Below are 21853 nucleotides of genomic sequence, written 5' to 3'. Positions count from 1 at the left end.
CTGAGGCACCTATCCATCATCTGATCTTCAACAATACTAATATTAATAAGATGAAGTTGGATCTGCTTCCTGAACAAGGTGGTGGTGGTGGTGGTGGTCATGAAGAAGCTGGTGTTGACATTAATATGGATGACATTTTTGAGGAACTGGATTCTGACTCAGCAAATGATCTAGATTTTGTACCATCTGATGTTGATGCTCATCTGAGTGCATTAGAGGAGAAAGTTGAGAATATAAATGTTAAGTTGAAAAACATGTCTGTTGCTCATGATTTGCAATTCAAGTACATGCGCAAATATCTTAGGCGCTTGAACAAAGGCATGCACCAACTTGATCCCTCTATTCCTGCTCCATCATTAAGTTCTAGTTCCGAGTAGTTTTTATGAGACTTCTGGTCTGTAATATCTTTATAACTTTGCACTTGGTTGACTGATTTTGAGTTGGATACTATCTATGTTTTATGCTAGATATTTATTCTATGTGATGCTATGTTGAGTATCTCTTTCACTCTTTTGCTATACTCTCATAACTCCTCATGTTTACTCTCATTTATCCCTTTTTAGTTCTCCTTTGTCATATTGTGACAAAAAGGGGGAGAATGGTTTGTTCTTAACGATGTGATTGTGAGAGGAGTAGCATTGATTATGTTACTCAGGGGGAGTGGGAGTATGTTTGAGCTTGTTGAATGAAAACTGGTTGAATGTTGAATATTGAATATTGATTTGTAGGTATTAACCAGTTGTTTTACTTTTTGTTTATCTTGGTTATATGTTTTGTCACTAATTTGACAAAGGGGGAGATTGTAAGTGCTATAGTTTATATCCCTGTTTGTTGTCAAATTTGTGGTGCGAAAATCAATGTTATGTTATATATAACTTGCATAAGTGAAGCTCTCTAAATGATCAACATTTATGAACAATCTAAGCTCACTACAAGCAAAGCTCACAAGACAAGACTCAAAGCTGCAAGACTTCAAGAAGAGTACAAGGCGGTTGGTAAAGAACTCAAGACCCTTTCAAGATTGAGCTACATCAAGATTTCAAGATTGATCTACATCAAGACTTCAAGGCTCATACTTCAAGGTCACTTGTTCCTAATGTTTCAATGTCCTTTACTTCATGATTGAGGTTTGGTTGACCATAGGTTAACCTTAGAAGTAGGTCATTTCGGATACATAAACCGAATGTTTATTTTACATGAGATTGGTCTGATCTTCCACTAGTCCTAGGCCTTCTTTGACTAGTCCTAGAGTTGCTTCGACCGATCTAAGAAATTCCTCGATCAATCGTGAGTTTGTTACAAATTTCGGATGAATCGTTAGGCTTCGACTAGTCCAGAATCGTTCGACCGATCGTAGGAACAGTGTCGACCGCATCTTCGACCAGTCGACAATCTTCGACTCGAAATCGGAAGCTTTCAGGACCTACGACCGGTCGTAGGAGACTTTCGACCAATCGTAGAACGGTCAAAGCATATCCCGCCGGATTTTTCAAATTTCATTATTGCTTCGACTAGTCGAAGAGCTCTCTAAACCAGTCGAAGACGGGATCTGCTCACCTATAAATAGTGCACAAATCTCAGAAGAAATTATCGAATTAATTAATCTATTCAAGCCAAGCTTCGTCGAACTTCTGAGAGAATTCTGTGCTCCATCTAAGCTAAGTGTTCTTATTTAATATTCTCTTTCCTTAGCTTTATTTTAATTGATTTTGTTTCTGCTATTCCAATCTGATTTGATAAGAGGAATTATTATTCCCTTTCTTTGGAATTAAAATCAATTAAGGCAAGCCCTATTCGGTTTAATTTAAAATCTATTAGAATTAGAACCATTGTAATTGAGTACTGGACATTGAACTTGGACATTCAATCATCTACTCTGATTTGGCTCTACCGGGCTGATACAACGAAGGAGATAATCAGGTATTTTACATTTAATTGTAAATTCCTTTTTGTTTTGGTTTCTTTCAAGATTTGTCAGAAAAATCTTGTTGTATTGGTTATCTGAGGAGAGCCAGGAAAACTCGAAAGTGGGTTTTTAATTATGTAAGCCCACGACAGAGACACAATTGTAAAGGTTTTAGGTGAACCTGGGAAAACCTATTTTGTTAGTGAACGCTAATATCCCCTGTGTGAGGATATTAGGAGTGGAGTAGCATTTTGTGTGGTTGTTGTTTAATAGTTGGTGAACACACAGGCGAACCACTATAATCCCTTATGTTGTGGTTGAATGATTTATACTTTTAATCTTTAATTATTCTTTTGTGGGATGTATGTATGGTGGTGAATGTTGTAATCATTTAATTCAAGCATTGTGAGAATGTTGTAATAATTTAGAATTTATTTTCTGCTATTCTTTTATCAGCTTGATATTTTAATTTCTTTTGAAAGTTGTTCCAGCAAGGTTGCCTTGCCATTTTTATGGTGTATGGCTGTCCCTAGAACAATACATTTTTTATTGCAATTTATTTCAATTCCGTTTGTATTTATTTTTGTATTCTTCTTCGGTTTGAGACTTGATACAAAGATCTTTCTAGAAATAAGGTTGTCCTACCATAAACTCTGGTTTTTGGTGTAAGGTTGTCCTTAGAACAACGTTTGTATCAACCTCTCAAGATCTGAATTTTTAGGTTATTTTACTTTCCTGCATTGTAATTTGCTTTAGCTATCATTTTCTTTTTAATTCCGCTATTATAAGTTTTATTTGGCATTGTCCTATTCACCCCCCTCTAGGACATATAGCTTGGCCAGTTGAAACTTGGTCTGGACCGTCAGCCAGGTGGGACCCGCATAATGGGCGGGCTGGATCAGTGGATCACATCACAGTGGGCCCCCAAACCGTGACCCCATGAACGGTCTAGATGGCAAATAAACATCCCAGCGTGGATGTAAATAAACTTTATGGTGGACCGTGGTCCACGTGACCTTATGAACAGATGAATGGCAAATAAACATCACCGTGGGCCCATGGTCCACGTGACCCCTGTCCGTTTGGGTGGCAACAAACATCACTGTGGGCCCTACCCTCCTATGGTCCACGTGACCTTATGAATGGTTGGATGGCAATTAAACATTACATTGGGCTCAGGTCGGGTGGAAAATAAACATTATGGTAGGCCCCACTTGGGACCCACTTAAGTATATATTGTGATCTACACCCTCCATTAGTGTGGGTCCTACCATGATGCATATGTTTTATCCAACCGTCCAATCATTTTGGAAAATATTTTAAGGCCGTGTGATAAGGCCCATCTTGGTGTATTTGTGGGCGGTTTGTTGAGGCCCACCTTGATGTATTGGTGGTCCTTGTTGAGGCCCACTTCGATTTGTATAAGGCCCATATTATGGGGTCCATTGTGATGTATGCAAAGCCCATGTGACTAGGCCCATGTTGATGCATTTGTGGCCCGTCGTTGAGGCCCACCTTGATATATATCTATATATATATATATATATATATATATATATATATATATACACGAGACCCATGTATGAGGCATATTTGATGTACTGGAGGCCCATGGGTTAAGGCCCGATGGGACGTACATAAGGCCCATTGTAGTGTGTTCCCACCATGATGCATGTGTTTCATCCAACCGTCCAACCATTTTTGGAAAATGATTTTAAGGTTTGGGACGAAATAAGGCAGATTTATTTATCAAGTGGACCATAGTGCACGGTGAGGATTGAACGGCTACCTTTGAAATTCTTGAGATCTTATGATTAGATTGGATGGGAAATAAATGTCATGGCGGGCCTTGGGAATTTTAGTGGTGGAGATCATTATCACCACTTATTTTTGAGTGTGACTCATTTGATATACATGTGGCCCATGTGGTGTGGCCCACTTACCATATTTATGGCCCATTGTTAAGGCCCACCTTATTATGTATTTGAGGCCCGTGTGATGCGACCCATTAGATGTATTTAGGGCCCATGGGTCGAGGCCCAATATGATGTATATAAGGTCCATTTCAATGTGTGATTCCGCCATGATAAATGTATTGTATATCCACACCATTTAGCCCGTTGGATGGTGGGACTCCCCCCGATGTATGTATTTTATATCCGCACTGTCTACCCGTTTTGATGGCGCAGGGCCTGCTTGCTGCATGTGCTGGGCCCACCTACACTGTACAGGCCCACCATGCTGTGTGTACTTCACCCATACCGTCCACTTGTGCGGCCCGCCTAGATGTATGTATTTGTATCCACACCGTCCATAATGTTGGGATAATGCTGGACAATGTTTGGTTGGCGCCGATTTACATGGAAATGATTGGACAGTGCTGATCATCATACGTGGGCCATGGGTGTAATAATACACATGTTATACCTACAACTATTGAAATGATTTTTGGTGCGGCCCATAAAATGAGGCCCACCTTGATGTATTAGTGCGGCCCATTGTGACGTATGTAGCCCATTATGATGTGTTTGGCCCATGTGCGGGCCATCTGTTTGTCTTGTTAGGTCCATGAGACGTGGCCCACTGTGATATATCCGAGGCCAATGGGCGAGGCCCATTAGTGCAGCACATATGATGCAACCCACTTGATGTGTATGAGGCCCATTGATGTGGTCCACTTATTGTATTTGAGGCCAACGGGTTGCGGCCCATTATGATGTAATGGGGCCCATGAGTCATGGCCCATTGAGATGTATACTCGGCCCATACGTTGTGGCCCATTGTGATGTGTTTCCGACCCATTTAGTGAGGCCATTGTGATATATTCCTGCTCATATGATGAGGACCATTGAGATGTATTTCCAGCCCATGTGAGGCGGCCCATAGCGATGTGCATTAGGCCCATGTGATGCGACCCGCTTGATTTATGAGATCATTGTGTGAGGCCATGGGCCCATTATATGTTTGGCCTTATGTGGGTCACTCGTTGGGAGCAATGTTGGTTAGATGTCCACATTGTTGGGCAATGACGGTTAGATGTCCACATTGTGACCTTTCCTTAGGCCTTGTTAGGCTCATTCTCTTCGTGGGTTAATCCAAATAAGTGGGCCCCATTTACCATGGACGGATGACTCCATGCTACCAGATTTGATAGAACCACGGCCGAGGGCTGATCTTTATATTATGGTTGATCATGATATAACGACGGCCGAGGGCTGATCTTTATATTATGGTTGATCAGATGTTCATCTATGGACCCAGTCTTGTCTATGTGACCAGTAGTCGGTGTTGATTATCGATGCTGATTGTCGGTGCTAATTATCGATGTAGATTATCGGTGTCGATTTGTCGAGGCCAATTGTCGAGACCTATATGATGTATATGTGACCCGTAGTTGAGGGCCATTGTGATATGTATTAAGCCTATGATACATGGTCCATTTGATGTATTCAAGACCCATGTGTAGGGCCCACATGTCCTATATTTGAGGCCCATGGGCAAGGCCCATTGTGATGTATTCATGGCCCATGGGCAAGGCCCATTGTGATATGTATTAGTCTCATGAGCAGGGTCCACCTGTTGTGTATATGTGGCCCTTGAGTAAGACCCATTGTGTTGTATATTAGGCCCTTGTGTGAGCCCGTGGGCCCATTATATGTTTGACTCTATGAAGTTGATTCTGATTGTCGAAGCTGATTATCGAGGCCGATTAACGATGTCGATTGTCGATGCCGGTTGTTGATACCGGTTATGAGTATATGACAACATAGCATCATGATACATACCCATACGCATCATCTGCATATTTGTTATGAGATGTGGTTGATCATTGCATATGTCATTGAGCATGTTGTTATGAGACTCCCTGATAGGCGGAGATTATCTCACTCGAGCATGCAGTATGCACAGGATTGATGCATGACTGGATTGTATGACTCACGCATCTTGCATTATGATTACTGTATGCCCTATCGACATCAGGGTCGTAGCCTCCACAGGCGTATCATGGATGGCCAAATGGGACACCGAAAATGTTTGGTTCTAGCATACGGGCGCCATAGATGTCCCTGGTGAAAATCTCTAAACCTCCGTGGCTAGGAGACGCCCCAACGTCGAGACTAAGTGGATGTATATGAGCGCATGAGGGCCGTATACCAGTAGGCCGCATCTCCCACTGTATCGTGGTCTGTTGGGAGGGGGTGTGGCCTTACCAGCCAGAGGGTAGGGGGCATTACTAGGCTGAGTTTGACCAGCTCGTGAATGGGTCCGCTATTGACGTGCCGAATAGGTATTGGCAGACTATTGGCCAGGCGGATAGTGAGGTTTCTTACACTCACTTGGGTTGTGTGGGAGAGCGGCAGTGCCATTTGGAGTGTCTTAAACCCCGGTGATGATCCTAGAGATGAACTGTACTAATATGTGGATTTAGTGAGTAGGAGTTGCATACTCATTCATGCATTCATTCATTCACTATCCACTCGGGTTGGTGGTACACAACTATTTGTTACGTGTGCCTTCGCAATGGCTAGGATTTCAGTTGGGTACGCGACCAACTTGAGATCAGGAGCTTACCACATTGAGTCTATCTATCTAAATTTAGGTATGGGACTGGTTTGGATAGAAGTCCCTTGTGATGGACCTCATAAGTTGCGATAGTGCGTACTATCATCCCAACTTCACACTTTAGATTGGTCATTTCATTCACACCGCATATTGTATTACATCCGCGGCATATGGCATGTTGGGTTACTATGTTTTTGCATTTATATGGCCTAGATAAGGTTGACGGTACTCGTGGGCTCATCAGGATTTGCATATTGCATTGCATCCTCAGTATATGATATTTAACTTATTATGTTTTTGCATCGCACAGCCTGGATATGGCTGATTCTGACATTGATTGACTCATGGACTTGTCTGTATTTTCGCTTACTCTGATAATTCATGATCTTATCAATATTTCTGCTTATTCCGATATTGTATGATTTATGGATTACCGGTATTTCTGGTCTTATATGATGATGTCATTAAGTTGAATACTTGGCACTTACCTTGTACGCACTTACACCACCCTCTAAGCTTTCTATAAGCTTATGCACGATAGATGCGTGCATGCGATGTTAAGTTGCAGCAATGTTGAGCTTGGAGCGTGCGGCGGTCCTCCGGAGCTTGGTTTTTAATTATGTATTTCCTTTCAGCATTGTACCCAAATGATTATATTAGTGGATATGTGATGATGATGTTGTCTTTGTGAATTGGGTAATCTTGTGGTTATGCTTATTACGAGTTAAATGTATATATATAAAAAAATCCTCCTTGTAGGATCACAGGATCGGAATCTGGCGTATGAACGCTAGGAGCCGAGAATGGGGTACTATGGAGGCTGTCGGCATTTTATCAAACACGTGGGCGTTAATAAATAACACATTCAATTGAGCATTCAATCAAACATATGAGCATTCATAAAACAACACATTTAATCACCTAAATATTTTATCAAACATGTGAGCATCTATATCCAACCAATAGCATATATTATAGACAAATAAAAATGTTAACATATTAGCATGCAAAAATTCATCTACAAGCATTTAATCATTAACTAAGACCCTCAAGGGTCGATAAATGATAACCTAGAGATAATGGTCCACACCTTTTAGAAGCAATCTCCGATTTTGGGCTCATAGGGTTAGGGATTTGGGGGAAAACAATTCCTATGCCAAATTCAAAAGAATTGGATGAGAATCATGCAAATAATCATAGAAAACTTAGGATGATTCATTTTTTACCTCTCAATCAGAGTAGCATGGATTCGCCGGATGAGAACAGTCGAGGCTAAGGCTTGATCGAAGAAAACCCATTAACAATGCTTTAAGATCTACCTCATAAGATCTCCATCCTCCTCTCTCTCTTTCTCTCTCACTCTCTCTCTTTTTCTAAGGTAAATTTCCTATGGGGAGAGGGGTGAAAATGGAATGGTATTTATGGTGTCAGATGTTACACAAATGGCCACTGGGGCCCTTTATTTATTATACAAACCTTGGAGGGGGTTGTTTCCAACCAATGGGACTCACTGGGAGGTTTACGGGTTAATCTAAGCCATGGGATAAGTGTCCCAATAAGCGATCTATATTTGGACATAACCATCTGATGATGGGACGTGCCGATTAATCGGAAAGGCCCTAACTTAAATCAACGGTCACTGATGATCAATCGGGGTAGTGGGTATACGGATATGTGTGGAGAAATATCTTTAGTCAGTACCCCGACTTTGGCCATGAATTGATGGTTCGAAAGTCACAACTTTATGAAAAAACAAAGTGGTTAGTTTTACTTAAGTTCTAGATTTCATCTTAGGGGATTCGCGTGTTTCAAGCACTTGGCTTTCAGCTCAAGTTGAGCAGTTCTGGGCACTTTCTTTATCCGTCACCTGTGATAGGTGTCAAGCCTAATAAGACGGACATTATTCTGTAGTTTCACAACTAGTGGCCTACTAACGAGCAGCGTAGAGTTTTTTGGATAATCAAGACATTTCTGGAATAAATTAGGTATCAAGATTTCTTGTGCGTAATGATTAGGGTTTGGATTAGCTAAGTTCATAATGTGGCCTATTTGCAACTAGCGAAAATGACGATTCATTCATAATCACCTTAAACCATCGGTTCTTATGCCAGTTCAGTAACTGAGTTAATTTTATTAATTATGATTTAACCCCTAATCTTCTTGTCTTTAGGTAGATTTTTATTTAGTTATGCTTGTCTTGATTAGTCAATGATAGGTCAATTAGATTTCAGCTATGTGTGAATAAATCACGTGACTAAACTCAATGTTTAAGTGATTAGGTGGATTCGTTGGCTTCCAACGGTTAACTAATTAGATTTGTACAGTTCCTTACTGGTACCACCCATTTATAAGCTTAACTCGAGTAGAAGGGTCAGTCAGTGACAACGTGAGCTAATTATATCAAAAAATTTAAAGGATTTTTGAAAATTCAAAATAGCAAAAATCTAGGACATTGCATTATGAATTATAATTATTTATTTATTAGTGGTGTAATCGAGGAATCATGGACGTTACAAATCATTGATTAATAAAAAATTCGAATTTCCTTATCTTTCTTTTGAATTCAACAATAACCTTGTGAATTCAAGATTTTATGTATTTGAGGAAGATGATGATCTTCTTCTCATTATTTCACACCCTTCCTGCATCAAAATCCAAAGGCTACAGTCCCAGTAATATCTTACAATAATACTCCATGCTGTAATTTAAAGACATAAAGGGTGCGAACTACATGTTATGGATTAGGTGCAGGTTATACACAAGGGGTTTAATTAGGAGAGCAAATTAGGTCCTCCCTTACCTCACCCAAGACATGTAACCGTTACCATGGAGCCAACCTTTTTTTCTTTTGGGTTAGCTTGTTAGTACACACCCCACTGTCAGAATACATATATTCTTTCTAATAATGCAAAGGATAAGAAAAAGACTGATAAACATCAAGTCCACCTTGACATATGTATTTTATATACACTTCGTCAATCAATTTTACCAGGTCATTTTAGGGCATGAACCCAAAAAAGAAGTAGATCCATAGGCATGCTTATGTAGAGCAGGTCGCGGATAATTTCATGGCCAAGATGGACCAAAAAAGGCCTGATCGGAGACGAAGATGATTCGGATCATCCGAACTTAAAACGAACGTATCTCGCAAACTGGAATGAGTTATCGGACATACCATATATGATTTTGGGGTAGGACGAGCTACTTTAGCCACCCAAACCCACTATGTTGGGTTACCCATGTCAAAATTTTGAGATTCCATTAGATCAACAGTCAAAATCCTTGTTTATTTTTATTTTTACTATTTTTAGTAAGTTTTAGTTTGATTGTAACTCTTCGTACGTTGGGCTTTAGGAGTTTGTCCAACATGAAAGGCTCTTAGAAAAATTAAGGGAACATCATGGTTCGGCCAAATAAGACACTCACTATTTTTGGCTGAAAACCATGCACACTAGTAGGAATCACGACTGTCTATAAATAGTAAGTTTACTATTTATAGTAAGTAATGATTTCTAAGAGTTTTAATTATAATATGATTCTAAAACTTCTTCCAAAGCTTAGTATCCCTCTTTAAAGGCTTGTAAACTCGTTTATTGGGATCATCAATGAATTTATGAATTTTCAAGAATTATTCTATTTTCTTATTTTTCCTCATGGATTGGAGGCATGTTTGTGAGGAGTCCAGATAAGTTCTATGGATTTGGAATAGTTATCCCCCTTAGGAAGATGGTGCTCGACCTCAACATGTCCTTCCCTACGTCAGTTTGGTATCAAAGTGAGGCTTTCTCCAATGATCTATGGCTTCTAACGACGGGTTAGACAACAATTTCATGGACGGTGCTCCATTGAATCATCTTTTAACTGCAGCGGCTTTCAAAGTAGCGCAGCGAGAGAATCGTAAGTCATGCAAGGGTTGCAAGCTGTCATTGATCGCATGACAAACACCCTAGGGTAGCTCTATATTCATGGCAGTGATTTGCCCCCAGTAGGCACTAGAAATCGTAATCGCCCTAATCTCAGGATAATGCCAGTGGTGAACCAAAGGATCATTCCTGAAGAAGGGGCATTCAGCAATAAGGAAGTCGACGACATGATCCTCCAATATCCTAAACAAGGTGGTGATCGAGCAGATCGGTCAGATTAAGAGTTCAGGATGAAGGTCGATACTCCTAACTTCAATGGCCAACTTCACATTGAGGATTTCCTCGATTGGTTTTCTGAAGTTGAGTGATTCTTCGACAATACGAAAATCCCTAAAGAGAATAGGGTCAAACTTGTGTCCTACAAGTTGAAGGGTGAAGCTTCAGCTTGGTGGGAATAATTATAACTCGCACGGATGAGATAAACGAAAGCACCAATCCACACATGACATCGATTAAAGCAGTTACTACGCGTGTAATTCCTCCTTAGCGACTACAACCAGGTACTATTCCATCAATACCAAAATTGTCAGCAGGGTAGTCGGTCGGTGAGAGATTATGCAAAAGAATTCTACCGCTTAGCAGTGTGTAATGATTTGGTCGAGACTGAATCGTAACAAGTTGCTTGATTCAATGGTGGATTACGTATGCAATTGAGGATTGGGTCCAGATGTAGCCTGTTTGAACGATGAATGATGTAATCAAGTTGGCTACTTGAGTGGAAACACAGCTTGAATGCCTTAACACACGGACCTATCCTACCGCCAGGGTCACTGTGATAGGTCTGTCCTAAGGAGCTTCACAACCTAGAGAGAAAGAACTTGTAGGATCGCTCACTTAACCTCCTACACCCATGAACTAAGATCAGGGAAGTGGGCAAGTTAGGCCCCAAAGGGGCGTATCAACTACTACTAGTCCGAGCAGGATCCCGAACCCCTATTCTCGACCAAGACCTGACAATTGCTATCATTGTGGCCAACCGGGTCATCTATCAAATACTTGTTCCCATCGACAAGTGGCGACCCGAGACTTGTACTAGTGCAACCGCACCGTCGCCGCGGTTCCGACGTTGCATCTCGCATAGTGAGGCGATGCCCGGGCCAGGAGATGTGGGCCCGCGTTCAATTTAAGGAAAACGCCGCACTTTATGAATTTCGATAGAATCTCTACGTTATGTCCCATCAATCACATCAATCATAAGTCAAGTACATCCCATCACAAGCCATCACACACCCATACCTAACCATCCCCTTCTTACCAAAAGTCAAAGGAAACCACACCCATCTATCCCTCTCTCCCATCACTCCTCTCCCATCATTCCTCTCTCTCATTCTCTCTCTCCATTTCAAACAACACCCCATGAGAACACCAACGTCTATGGCTCCCATGAGAGATCTAGTGTGACCCACCTTCCTAACTCTCATTTCCACCATCCATGATCCATCTCAACCGTCAAAGTTCGTCCACTGGGTTTCTAGCATGCATTGGAGGAAGAAGGAAGATGAGATCTTGGGGTGGGTATTCTATTCTCTCTCTCTCTTTTATTTTGTGTTTGATCATGGCCCACCTTGTGATATGTTTCACATCTACGCCGTCCACCTAGTGGGTCCACCTAGTAGTTCGTTAAGGTGGGCCTAATTGGAGGAAATATACAAATGTTCCCTTCATCCAAGGCAGGTGGGTCCCACCCATGTGGGCCCACCCCAAAGTGAAGCAGGTAGTGCATGTGGGGGCCCTACTTTGCTGGAGAAAACCCAACCCGTTTGACGCCCAAGCCTCCCTGGACGCTGGAGGTTGGAAACAAAAAAAAAATGTTAGCTTGGTTCAAAAGTTTTGGGTGGACCGCTCATGCAGGCTCCACCTAGATGTATAAACTAAATCCACACCATCCATCCTATTTCCCTAGTCATTTTAGGCGTTGAGCCAAGAAATGAAGCCAATCCGAATTTTTTGCGGGCCATAGCGTCGAAAATAGTAGTTTTACCGTTGAAATCTATCTTGATGTTTCCACCTGCCAAAAACATATTGCATATTGAACTCGTTAGATCTGTTATGAGCCGGGGAGACCAGTAGTTGGTGCGGATTTTTCCTAATGCGGGCCCACCTATAAAAATTCCCAGAATAACAAAAAAAATAAATAAAATAAAAATACATGGGATGCTGTTGCTGTCAGCGCTGCAGCAAGCAGCGTCCTCGCTATTTGTTTAAGGGTGAAATGGTGGGCCCCACCACAGGCCCCACCACGATGTATGTTGAACATCTACTCCATGTAATTGATGGGTCCCCTTTGGGAAGTAGGATTACCCAAAAATCAGCCGTACATGGGGCTCAAATGGCCCACATGGCAGGAAACAATGAGATTGGACTTCCACCATTGAAACCATTTTTTGGACCATAGAAGTTTTGGACCTAGATGAAATTTGTTTTTCCTTTTCATCCGGGTCTGTATGACCTTATTAACAGATCAGATGGCAAATAAATGTTATGATGGGCCCCACATGGGACCCACTCACGGTGGAAAACGGACTGGCTGATGTACCTCGCACGCTGTGCAGTTGCCGCTTTGGCGTGAGCTCCGTGGGTCCCACCCACCTGCTGTGATGGCGTCAGTAGGGGTTGATCACTGAGGTTGTGTTATATCCAAACCTTCCAGACATGCCGTGTGTACCCCACCTTGATGTTTAAGCAACCACACCGTCCGTCCGCCCGTTTGGGAAATGGACCCCACCATGATGAATGTGTTGCATCCTCCACGTCCAATCCCTGGACGGTGGGACGGTGGTATACCTCTCACCTGCTTTATATTATAATATTGTATTATATTATGTATGTATATAGGATATATATCTGGTGTTTATATATATCCCTGAAAGTTGGCAGATTTTAATATAATAATAATAATCCTAATAATGATGATATATATGCATTTGTCATATACATATTACGTATGGTGGGCCCCACGTGGGACCCACCTGTGATAAACGAGTGGCTGGTGTGCTATATAGCTGCAGTAATGACAGCAGCGTACATGGCCCCATGTGATGTTTATATTCATCGTCCTTTTTTTTTTGGACAGGTGGAACGCCACCATGATTTAAGCGTTTTATCTACTCGGCCCATCCATGCCTGCCCTGGTGGCACGTGGCTCCACACATGGGGCCCACAAAATGTATGCGTTTCATTCACACGTCCAGTCCCTGGACGTGGACGGTGGCCCACCTTGATGTGTTGTTATCCACGCCGTCTATCTAAATGGACCCCACATAGATGTTGTATTATGTATCCCGCCGTCCAGAGGCAGGGATGGTGGGCAGCTGTGGTGTATGTGTTTTATTCATGCTGCATAGCAGCTGTGGGACCCATGCACACGTGGACTCCACATGATGCGTGTGTTTATCAATGCCCTCCATCTGTTTTGTATCCACCACCCAGATGGCTGGACGGTGGTGCATACTGTGATGTATGTGATATATATCCTGGCCGTCCATCCCTGGTTGGGATGTGGACCCCACGTGATGTACGTGTTGAATCTACTCCGTCTACCCATTTGACGTGGCCCACCATGATCTAGACGGTGAGCCCTACCTTGAGATATGTGTTGATCATCCATGTCATTCATTTACTGGGCCCATTTGGAAGGTGTAGGCCCGCCTGCTGACCATGCAGGGCCCACCTGTTGTGTAATCGCAAGGCCCACCATGTTGTACATATTCCATCTATGCCGTCCACGGGACAAACTCCATACGATGTATGTTTTATCCACACCGTCCGTGGGACGTGTGACTCACCTGATGTATGTGTTTCATATCCACGTTGTCCACTTGATATATATATATATATATATATATATATATATATATATATATATATATATATATATATATATATATATGAGGCCTATGTGCAGGGCCCACCTGTTATGTATATTAGGCCTATATGCAGGGCCCACCTGTTGTGTATTTATGGCTCAAGTATGAGGCCCATTGTGTTGTGTAGCAGGCCCATTGATGCGACCCACTTGATGTGTATATAGGCCCATTGATGCGGCCCACTTGTCGTGTTTGAGGCCCATGGGTTGCGGCCCATTATGATGTACTGAGGCCCATGGGCCGTGGACGAAATTTTCTTTAAGGGGGGTAGATTGTAACGACCTTGGAATTTTTGTGCTAATCTTTTCTTAAGTAGTTGTTTTGGGGTAATTAGCGCTTTACTCGATTGCTTGTGAAATTCGCATCAATCACTTTAAATTGTATCTGCATGGCTCTAAACGTGTAGATTAGTGAGCGCTACGTTACTCGGAAATCCGGGATCCATCGCTAAATCCAGCTTGTTTTGGGAAATTTTTGGAAGATCTAGATCGGACTTGGAGACCGCCGTCGAAAGTCCGATGGCGATGATCTTAGGGTGTTGCGGCCACCGAGTTGGGCTTGACTATCTCCTCGAAAATCAAGTCCATCTGAGTTCTCGGTCGATTTGCTTGAGCTCGAGTGAAGAGTGTGAGAACGGTTGGAATTTATTAAGCTTTTATGAAATTGAGTCGTGCTTATGCGACGATTTTAAGCTATCTCACCGTTGGATTTGACCCAATTTCACCCTCCGATCAGGATAGTTGGCCCTGGCATATCCTAGTGCTTGTGGACCGATCGAGATTCTCGTGACCGCTGAATTGAGTGTGGTCCGCCACGGCCGATCCAAGAGCCGGTCGGTATAAAAACTCGCTTGACCTAGATCCATGGTCAAGGAGCTTAAGTCCGACCTTTGTGGTTATAAGCCCACCGAAGTGCTTCGTTGGATCGAGAAAGGCTTACTTTGGTTATAACCTAAGTATACCTTGACCGGGGTTATTTCCATCATTCTAAGGCCTATTTATAGTCCTTAAACCCTAGCTCTCATTTCCATACGATTTTCTCTAACCCTAGCTTGGAAAGAGAGTGGAAAAGAGAGAGAAAGTGAGAGAGATAAGCTGGTGAATTATCTTGGATTCTTCCTTGTTCTTCTTCATCTTTGAACCTTCACTTTGAATCGTTCTTCTGACGATTCTGAGTTCTTTTGGGGTAAGTTAACCTAACCCTAACCTGTGTTAGAGCTTAGACTAGTCTTAGTGTTGTTGTATCTCATTTCTATCTTTGTTTTAGGGTATTCTTTCGCCGTCGACGAAGACAGCTCGCTCGGTGTTTCTTTTCTGGCTTAAGGTGCGGACTTTAAGTGTATAGGTTATGGTTTTCAAGGCTTTCAATCCCAGTTAGTGATTTATTCTTGCTATGGATGAGATTTCACATGCCAAATGTTATGTTTACATTGCTTTCCTGATATGCATGTGCTATATTGAGATTTGTGTATTCTAGGTGTATTTATAAAGTACCGTATACGTATATATTATGCACTTATGTTTGCCATGATTATTTGTCATGTATGTATGCTAGATGCATGTATGACGACTCCTTGGTAAAAGGAATTGTCTAAGTGCATGTTTTCCGACATACGTCATGTATGTTGTTCCATGTATGCTAAGTGTTTGTAGAAATGCATGAATGATCTAAGTGTAACTTATTACCCTTATTGCGGGCATTGAGAAGTGATTCTCAATACTCCTATTGATGCGCATGATTTCCTTTATGCAGTTACATTCCAAGTTATTTAAATTCAAGCATTCCATATGCTTACATTTATGTTAAGTTGATATTCTTCAGATGAGTATGTACCATGATTGAGTTGTTGTTCCATTACTGTTTTACATTCCATATGAATACCTGTAGTAGTGTAATGTGTTTGTGACTATGCCTTAGTCCATGAAGACTGTAATTGACAATATATACGTGCATGAGATTGCTTTCGCCACATAGGACGTATTAGACGAACCCGGGCCGTATTAGAGTTGGCGGCAGTGGTTTGGCCACGCGGAGTGTTTGCGCACTCTATGTCGTTAAATTCAACGTGCGCTCGTGCTAGTCGAGTTCGTCAAGTAACCCGATTGTCCGTTGTATGTTAACCATGTATGGACGCTACTGTTTGAATCTAGGATACCGAACTTACCAGTGAAATCCTAATTAACTATGGTACTTGATCCACTAAGACTCATGAGCCGGACATGGTGGTATGGGACACCGTGGTCGAGCTGTCGGCCTACGCTGGGGTGACGAGCCTCCCCGTAGTGACCAGTGAGCAACTAAACTCGTGAGCCGATTATGGTGGTATGAGACACTATATTCGTGCTGTCGGCCTACATTGATTGGTGACGAGCCCTTTGTAGTGACCTCGAGCATACCTGGATACCGCAAGGAGGTGACGAGCCGAATTGTGGTAGTAAGGGCATGAAAGGCGTGCATTGATTGGTGACGAGCCCTTTGCTACGACCTCAAATATATGATCGTATGAGATGTCTAGGATTGACGACCCTAGTATGGATTACTGTTTGGATGGTGATATGAGGAAGGTATCTTAGCTTCCCAATCCTGCTGTATGAATTGGACTAATAACAACTTGGTAATCATATCCATGCACCGCATTTGCATGTGCTTTGTAGATGTGGCGCACTTTGAGGCGATGTCATGCGTAACGTAAGATGAAGACGCTGAGGGTGTACGCGTGAGGGCACGCATCATATTGCATTCATCCTTGCATTAACAAGAGTACTTAGGATTTATTTAATTGTCCCGCTTTATCATTACTGTTTGATTGAACTCGATAACATGTTAACCAAAGTGCCTTATTGTTCCACCGAGTTGATCACTCACTCCCACGTTTCGGGCGGTGTTAAACACCCACCGGACTCTGTCTTAGTTCTGACGTTGTAGATGTGGATGTGACTTCCGAGGCAGAGCGGGAGCTGGATGACGACGAGGCTGCCTTCTCCTATATGCAGTTTTCAGACGGGTTCTAGCGAGCCTCGGTCTGATGTGCGGGACCATGGGATTATTTTTTGGGAACTGAAATGATGTAATTGATACTTATAATTTTGTTAAATAACACTTTCACACGATCTGGCTTGTATATGTAATTCAGGGGTTTACACTTGTACACATATTTTACTATAAGTCTTTCGCTTGCTTTATTCACTCATCTCTGAATCATATTTGTGTTTTGGCTTAATCTATTCCATGTTTTATGCACTAATACAGTCAACATACATCCATCATTAAATATGTTGCATAAGTGATGTTTTGGAACTCGAGAGCTGAGTTATGCTCGACCCTCGAATTTCAGGGCGTTACAAGTTGGTATCAGAGCATGATCTGGATTAAACCGGACCTGGGTTATGGTCACACACCGCACGTTGTCGCCACTTTAGCGTAATTGGGTGTGGGTCTATCATCGCTTTGTGTTTATGCTCCGTAGCTTCTATCGGCGAAAGTTTCTTGAAAACCTTTGCCGAGATCGAGTCTGTACTCCCACCTGGTCACACACAGCGACCCGAAACCTCTCCCAGACCCTCTATTAATGAGTTTAGACAGTCTATCTTTCCTTTTTCATCTTTAAACATTCTAGAAATCGCTATTTGAATCAGATTTCTGTCAGAATGACCCGATAAGCGTCAAACTACGCAAGGGGCCGATCGGGGCATTTTCAGTGGGGCCCAAGGGGGGACCCACACTTTTCTAACCATGGGGGAACAGGAGGGCCTCGCCAAAACGGCGAGGCATCGCCGATATGTCCAGAGACCGGCGATGCCATCGCCGGTTCGGCGAGGGATCGCCGGTTGCCGGGCCAGGCGGGCCAGGCCGACGCGGGCCGATAGTTCCTAGGGCTAGTGTGGCCCACCTCTCCACAATTTTCCCTTTTTACCTTATTCTTTTACATATTTCCTTCACAACACCCTCTCCCAAGCTTTCCTTTTCTTCCAAAACCTCTCCAAATCCTCTCAAATCTCTCCCAAATCTTCATCTTCCTCCCATTTTCGTGCAAACCCATCACCCCATCTTCAAATATTCCTCCCCATTGCTGATTTCCCTTTCTTTCCTTCTCATTTGAGCCCTTGCTTTCCCTATTTGGCTAATAGTTGTGTGGAAGCTTCACCATCTTCCTATTTCTCTCTTTCTCTCATTTCTCATGGCCCTCTTTGAGATTGTGACGGCCATCTTTTCCATTTCTTCCCTTCTTTCCTTGATGGGGAAGAAGAGAGCGCCCGTGGATGAAGCCGGGCCGAGCCGCCCAACCCGTGCACGGAGGCCGAGAGGTGCCGCCGCTAGCACGTCCGCCACGCGCGAGTTCCAGACGAAGCGGGACCTCGATCCTCGAGCTCCTGTTAGTAGGACCTTGTTGGAGGAATTGTCGCATGGAGTCTATGAGGGGCGTAGAGTCCTTTTTGAGGCTCATGTTGATCCGCGGCTCTTTGGTGAGTTCTTCTTGTTGGAGCGCCTAGAAGGGGCTGGTTGGGGTCCCTTGTTCGAAGGCGAGTATCGCGCGAATGCTAGCACTGTTCGGGCCTTTTATGCCAACATTCTGGAGCCTTCGCTGGAGCCTCTGCAGTTCAAGATTCCTTGTGGTAGCGGTCGTGTGGGTATCGTCAATGTTGCTTTGATATCCCGCCTCCTGGGAGTGCCACTTGGTGAAGTGCATGTTAGCGAGAAGAATGTGGACAGTGTGCGCGAGAAGGATCGTCACACCCGATTCTTGTGTGGTCGTCTGGTTGAATGGCAGCCGAATAGGAGTCTTCTGGCTTCTTTCATGACGGACGACTTCCGTTTGCTTCACCACATCTTTACGTTCAATGTATATCCAAGGTGGAGCAACCGCAGCGAGTGTACGCGCCTGATGGTGGATTTTCTGTATCAGGTGGGGCAGGATACGAAGTTGTGTGTGCCGACGTACGTCCTGCGCCAGATTATTCTCATCGCTCGTTCGAGTAGAAGGACCGAGTCTCTTCCCTTTGGCCGCCTCATTTGCAAGATTGCACATGAGTTTGGCTATAGGCTTGGAGCTGAGAAGCCGGTCCCTGTTCGCCATATCAATTTGAGGACTCTTAAGCTGATTGATGTATGTTAGGCCCATTATGCATGGCCCATTTGATGTATTCGAGACCCATGTGTAGGGCCCACATGTCATGTATTTGAGGCCCATGAGCAGGGCCCGCCTGTTGTGTATATGTGGCCCTTGAGTAAGGCCCACTATATTGTATATCAGGCCTTTGTGCAAGATCATGGGTCCGTTATATACTAGGATCTATATGGGCCATTCCTTGGGGGCAAATGTTGGTTAAATGTCCACATTGTCGAAGCCGACTGTTGAGGCCGGTTATTGACACCGATTGTGAGTATGTGACAGCATAGCATCATGATACATGCCCATACGCATCATCTGCATGTTTGTTATGAGATGTGGTTGATCATTGCATATGTCATTGAGCATGTTGTTATGAGACTCCCTGATAGGCGGAGGTTATCTCACATGAGCACGCGGTATGCACAGGATTGATGCATGACTGGATTGTATGACTCATGCATCTCGCATTATGATTACTGTACGCCCTAGCGACATCAGGGCCGTAGCCTCCACAGGCATATCGTGGATGGCCAAATGGGACACCGAAAATGTTTGGTTCTAGCATACGGGTGCCATAGATGTCCCTGAGTGAAAATCTCTAAACCTCCGTGGCCAGGAGACGCCCCAACGTCGAGACCGAGTGGATACATGAGCGCCCGAGTGCCGAATACCAGGAGGCCGCGTCTCCCACTGTGTCGTGGTCGGTTGGGAGGGGGTGTGGCCTTACCCGCCCGAGGGTAGGGGGCAATACTAGGCTGAGTTTGACCAGCTCGTGAATGGGTCCGCTATCGACGTGCCGGATAGGTATTGGCAGACTATTGGCCAGGCGGATAGTGAGGTTTCTTACGCTCACTTGGACTGTGCGGCTAGGAGAGCGACAGTGCCATTTGGAGTGTACTAAACCCCGGTGATGATCCCAGAGAGGAACCGTACTAATATGTGGACTTATTAAGTAGGAGTTGCATACTCATACATTCATTTCATTCACCATCCACTCGGGCTGGTGGTGCATAACTAATTGTTGTGTACCTTCGCATGGTCAGGATTTCGGTTGGGCGTGCGACTAACCTGAGATCAGGAGTTCACCACATTGAGTCTGACTATCCAAATTTAGGTATGGGACTGGTTTGGATAGAAGTCCCTCGTGATGGACTCCATAGCCTGCGATACTACGTACTATTATCCCGAATTTACTCTAGCTTGTTCATTTCATTAGCATCGCATATTACATGACATTTTGGGTTGTCATATTTCTGCATGGATATGGCCATTAGTACTCATGCCTTGCATCGGATAGCATTGGTACGGCTGATGGCACTCATAGACTTATCAGTATATTTTTGCTTACTTCGATATTGTATGATTTATGACATTGTATCCTCGGCATCTAATATTTGGCTTGCTCTGACACTTCATTTGCCTAGCTGATTTGCATTGTGTACCCTGATATTGTCATGACCAGTATTTTCGATATTGTATGATTATGACATTGTATTGAATACTTGACACTTACCTTGTGCACACACTTACATCACCCTCTAAGCTTTTTATAAGCTTATGCACGATAAATGCGTGCACGTGATGTTAGGTTGTAGCAGTGTTGAGCTTGGAGCGTGCAGGTCTTCTGGAGCTTGATTTTCGATTTATGTATTTTTTTTCCTTTCAGCATTGTACTCAAATGATTATATTAGTGGATATGTGTTGTTGATGTTGACTTTGTGAATTGGGTGATCTTGTGGTTATGCTTATTACGAGTTAAAAGCAAAAGTTAGAAAAATAAAATTAAAAAAAATCTCCTTGTAGGATCCCAGGATCGGAATCTAGCGTATGAACGTTAGGAGCCGAGAATGGGGTACTACGGAGGCTGTTAGCACCAGATTCGGTGATCAGGGAAGTGGGCAAGTTAGGCCCCAAAGGGGCGTATCAACTACTACTAGTCCGAGCAGGATCCCGAACCCCTATTCTCGACCAAGACCTGACAATTGCTATCATTGTGGCCAACCGGGTCATCTATCAAATACTTGTTCCCATCGACAAGTGGCGAACCTCGCCATCAATGATGGTAGTGTTAAAAGCATCGATGAAGACCCAGATATTGATGAGATGGAACATGCCACAAAGGACGAGTGGATGAGATATGTTGGGTTTGGTATGATTATGGCGAGTTGCTCGTCGTGAGACAACTATTGATGCAATGAGAAAAGAACTACACCCACAATGATATAATATCTTCCAAACTTGGTGTACGGTAAATCGAAAAGTTTGTGACGTGATCATCGACAGTGGGAGTAACGAGAACATCATCTCCAAGATCATGGTGAAAAAATTGCAATTAAAAACAGAGCATCATCCCTCCTCATATACGGTCGGTTGGATTAAGAAAGTCAGCGAGACAAAGGTAACTAAATAACACACTATATCCTTTTCAATTAGTAAGCATTATAAGGATGAAGTAGTATGTGATGTATTTAACATGGAGGCCTAT

Source organism: Magnolia sinica, chromosome 19, assembly GCF_029962835.1.
Source record: "Magnolia sinica isolate HGM2019 chromosome 19, MsV1, whole genome shotgun sequence".
NCBI classification, from domain to species: Eukaryota; Viridiplantae; Streptophyta; class Magnoliopsida; order Magnoliales; family Magnoliaceae; genus Magnolia; species Magnolia sinica.
Note: the sequence above shows the minus strand (reverse complement) of the source record.